Below are 5,142 nucleotides of genomic sequence, written 5' to 3'. Positions count from 1 at the left end.
GATTGGAAGGAAGCCATGGATAATGAGTATAATGCACTCATGAAAAATCAGACCTGGCGTCTAGTACCACCGCAACGTGGTGCTAACATAATTGATTGCAAGTGGGTATACAAGATTAAAAGAAAATCTGATGGTAGTATAGCACTACAAGAAATATGTCAACTTATGACCTTATGTCAGTGACCCTCGAAGAATTGGTCTTAAATTTATGACCATTTTAGACCAATTGGTCAAAAGCTATTCGGGGGGCTCCAAACCCTAAACCATTGCGACCATTTTGGTCAGAAAGGTTGTAATTTCCTTACATGAAATGGTCATAAAGCAAACAGCGCTAGTCCGCTGCCTTATTTCTAGTTGTTAACGACCAATATAGATGGTCATAGCTGAAAGATCGTGGATGTCGCCTAGAGGGGGGGGGGTGAATAGGCGTTTTAAAATAATTACGGTAGAGGCCTGAACAAATGCGGAATAAACCTAGCGATTAATTTGTCAAGCACAAAACCTACAACAACTAGGCTCACCTATGTGCACCAACAACTTATGCTAAGCAAGATAAGCAACTATGTGATAGCAAGATATATGACAAAGAACAATATGGCTATCACAAAGTAAAGTGCATAAGTAAAGGGGCTCGGGTAAGAGATAACCGAGGCACGCGGAGACGATGATGTATCCCGAAGTTCACACCCTTGCGGATGCTAATCTCCGTTTGGAGCGGTGTGGAGGCACAATGCTCCCCAAGAAGCCACTAGGGCCACCGTAATCTCCTCACGCCCTCGCACAATGCAAGATGCCGTGATTCCACTAAGGGACCCTTGAGGGCAGTCACCGAACCCGTACACTTTGGCAACCCTTGGGGGCGGTCACCGGTACCCGTCAAATTGCTCGGGGCGATCTCCACAACCTAATTGGAGACCCTGATGCTTGCCCGGAGCTTTACACCACAATGATTGAGCTCCGAACACCACCAACCGTCTAGGGCGCCCAAGCACCCAAGAGGAACAAGCTCAAGGGCACCAAGTACCCAAGAGCAATAAGCTTCTCAACTTGTAACTTCCACGTATCACCGTGGAGAACTCAAACCGATGCACCAAATGCAATGGCAAGGGCACACGGAGTGCCCAAGTCCTTCTCTCTCAAATCCCACCGAAGCAACTAATGCTAGGGAAGAAAATGAGAGGAAGAACAAGAAGGAGAACACCAAGAACTCCAAGAACTAGATCCAAGGGGTTCCCCTCACATAGAGGAGAAAGTGATTGGTGGAAATGTGGATCTAGATCTCCTCTCTCTTTTCCCTCAAAAACTAGCAAGAATCCATGGAGGGATTGAGAGTTAGCAAGCTCGAAGAAGGTCAACAATGAGGGAAGAACACGAGCTCAAAGGACCAGGTTCAATGGGGAAGAAGACCCCCATTTATAGGTGGGGAGAAAATCCAACCGTTATCCCCTCACTCAGCCCGCATGACGCACGGTACTACCGCTCCAGAGGCGCGGTACTACCGCGAGGCTACGCGGTACTACCGTGGAGGACCACGGTACTACCGCGACAGCAGCACAGGCCGGAACTTGCCTAACTAGGGGGCAGTACTACCGCTTGCGCGGTACTATCGCTCCTCCTTGCGGTACTACCGCAAGGCAGGAAAGTCTCAGCCTGGGAAGGGCGCGGGTGAAATAAATTACATCCGTGCCTACTTCCGCTGAGGGAGGACCTGCGCAAAAACTCCGGCACGGTACTGCCGCACATGAAGAGCGGTACTACCGCATAGGGCGCGGATGTAAAAAATTACATCCGCCCCTACTTCCGCTCATGCTGCTGAGCCTGGCCAGAGCCCACGGTACTACCGCGCTCGCGGCGCGGTACTACCGCGTAGGGCGCGGATGTAAAAAATTACATCCGCCCCTACTACCGCTCGAGCAGCTGCGCCTGGCCGGAGGCCACGGTACTACCGCTCCAATAGAGCGGTACTACCTCAAGGGCCTGCGGTACTACCGCTCCGGAGAGCAGTACTACCGCATGCTCCAGATCAGCAACACTAGGAGTCCTTCATTTTGCAGAGAAGACAACAGAGGGTAACAATAAAACCAGAACTGCCATAACTTCTGCAAATGAGCTCCGAATTGAGCAAACTCAAGCTTGTTGGATACAAGACAACGAGTAGCATCAAAACAGAGACAGGGGAGGTATGCCTAACAAGAGAGGAGAGAAACCTCCAACATAGAAGAACCGGCATACCCTCCAACATCGAAAACATCATAGAAGACACATGTGAACTCCGTTTTCGATGAACTCGAGCTTGTCATAAAAATGACCAAAAGCTCCAAAACTCACAAGGAGAAGAACCAAACAAGAACCAATAAAGATGATGCAAGGATGCAATAGTTTGAGCTCTCTACGAACGATACGATCAAGCAACTTATCGAGAGCCCCCCTTGATAGTACGGCAATCGATCCTATAACTCGGTCTCCCACAACTACCATGAGACCGGTAAAATAGAAAACCTATCAAGGGCAAACCTTTGCCTTGCACAAAGTCCACTTGAGCTAGATGATGATGATCTACTCCTCCTCAAGATGGACCACCTTTCTTGATTGCGTTGGCTCGATGAAGACTAGTTGATTGCTCCCCCATACTCCACTATGGGTGAGCCACTCTTCCAATCATCTTCACAAGTCCATTGTCACCACAATGGACGGCAAGCTTCAAGCACTTGATCTCTTCGTGATACATCACTTGAAATTGCACACCGCAACCTAACCCCACAAAGAACTCTCACGAAGACCATGGGTTAGCACACAAAGTGTAATGGACAATGCTTACCATACCATGGGACTTGATCCCTCGGTACATCTTGTGCGCTTTGTGTGTTGAATCTTTTCAACTCTCTTCATTTGAATGATGTCTTGAAGGTGGACATGAAGGATCACACAATCTTATTCTTCAATACATGCTTGCAATAAGCTCAACACTCACATGACCGATCTTTGGATAATTCCTTAATAGCACCGTGGTCATCACAAACTCTCCTTGAAACCAACACATGGACTCCAAGAAAAGCCTATGGACAAACCCTTCAAATATAACTCAAGGAAACCATTAGTCCATAGAGATTGTCATCAATTACCAAAACCAAACATGGGGCACCGCATGTTCTTTCAATAGCCTTTTAAATTGTGGTGGGTTGCTATGACTAGGCGCCACCTCATTAGTTTTGCCCATGTGTCATGTCCATGTGGCAGTTTTTGCCCTAGGTTGTGAAGCAACCTATATTTTTGTCATTCCCAAAATTCCCAAAAAAATCTCATAAATTCTTTGGGTCATATGTTCGTCAAATATGTAAAAACCTTCCTTGCCTAGTTCAAAAATAATTCAAAAATATTCATTTTCCTATTCTGTTCAGAACAACAGTTTGTGAAGGAAGTACCACTTTGGCATGTCCAAATAGTATCCATTTTCTACAGTGCTTTCCTATGCCCAAATAACCATCCTCCACCAAATGCTAGCTCAATACATTCATTATTTTGAGACGAGCTTCAACATTCATAGTTATGTCCAGTGTGGTAGTTTGCAAAGCAAGTACCACCTAGGCTCCTCCTTTTGAGCTGAAAATTTGTGAAAACGGTCTTCTTAGTAACTGATCATCCTCAGCCAAAACTCACGCCCATTAGCCATGTACATTTCCCGTACCGCTAATCAAACACTTGGCTGCTAATTCATGTTTGAGCATCAATCGGTCTCCTCATGAGAATCTTATGCTGTAATTTTCTTCCTAGCACCAACCTGGGGAGTACCCAACCCACTAGACATGCCTAGGCCGCCCAGAACACATGGCAACGCCACGGTCACGCGGTGACCACACGGCGGGCATGCGAGTTTACGCGCTCTAGAGTTGGGGCCCTCAGCCACCGCCCAAACCTCGACGTATCGCCACCAAACCATGTATTTATGATTAAATAGGTCCTTATATAACTAGAAATGATTTTTGGAAAAAATAAATAGCAAACTATGAGGCAGCTGCTGTTCAAATTTGACCTGCTTCCAACTGAATCGGCGGAAATTTGTCTTTTTCATGAGAGGTGGATCAAAATTTTTTACACCCAACCATTTTGTCAATTGTGCATTAAATATGGCCTAGTATTTTATAAAAATGATTTGGTCCAATTTTGCAACAATTATTTGGTAGTTCCTTCACAAAAAAACCTCCTTTCGGGCACTCAAAAAATGGAAAATGGTTTTTTCGTCCAACGAAAATGAAAACTTCCTTAGGCAATATTGTTTGCCATTCCAGTATGCACCCTTGTGCACAATATGAGATCATTTGAACAAACTATGCCATGAATGTGGCCATAAGATTGATCATTTGGCTTGAAAGCCATGAATCTTCACACTTCATAGCTCATTTCTGAGAACACTTTTTTAAAATAATTACCGTATTACAATTTTATTATTTTTCCTGGGAACTTGGCCACATATAATGACACAATGCGAAGGTTTCCCAATTATTTGATTTTTTGGAATTTTTTATGCCCGTTTCAAAATGCGGTCAAAACGGCGGGAATGACCGTTCCTAGCTAGTGGTTGAATCTTGGATTTTTTTGATGTTTCTATGATTAAATAGATACTTATGTACCTAGAAATGATTTTTGGAAAAAATAAAGAGCAAACTACGAGGCAACTACAGTTCAAATTTGACCCGCTTCCAGCTGAATAGACGGAAATTTGTCTTTTTCAAGAGAGGTGGATCAAAACTTTTTACACCCAACCATTTGGTCAATTGTGCATTAAATATGGCCTAGTATTTTATAAAAATGATTTGGTCCAATTTTGCAATAATTATTTGGTAGTTCCTTCACAAAAAAACCTCATTTGGGGCAATCAAAAAATGGAAAATGGTTTTTTCGTCCAACAAAAATGAAAACTTCCTTAGACAACATTGTTTGCCATTCCAATATGCACTCTTTTGCATAATATGAGATCATTTGAACCAACTATGCAATGAATGTGGCCATAAGATTGATCATTTGGCTTGAAAGCCATTGATCTCCACACATGATAGCTCGTTTCTGAGAACACTTTTTTATAATAATTGCCGTATTACAAGTTTGTTATTTTTCCTAGGAACTTGGCCACATATGATGACACAA

Source organism: Triticum dicoccoides, chromosome 6B, assembly GCF_002162155.2.
Source record: "Triticum dicoccoides isolate Atlit2015 ecotype Zavitan chromosome 6B, WEW_v2.0, whole genome shotgun sequence".
In the NCBI taxonomy this organism is placed as follows: domain Eukaryota; kingdom Viridiplantae; phylum Streptophyta; class Magnoliopsida; order Poales; family Poaceae; genus Triticum; species Triticum dicoccoides.
Note: the sequence above shows the minus strand (reverse complement) of the source record.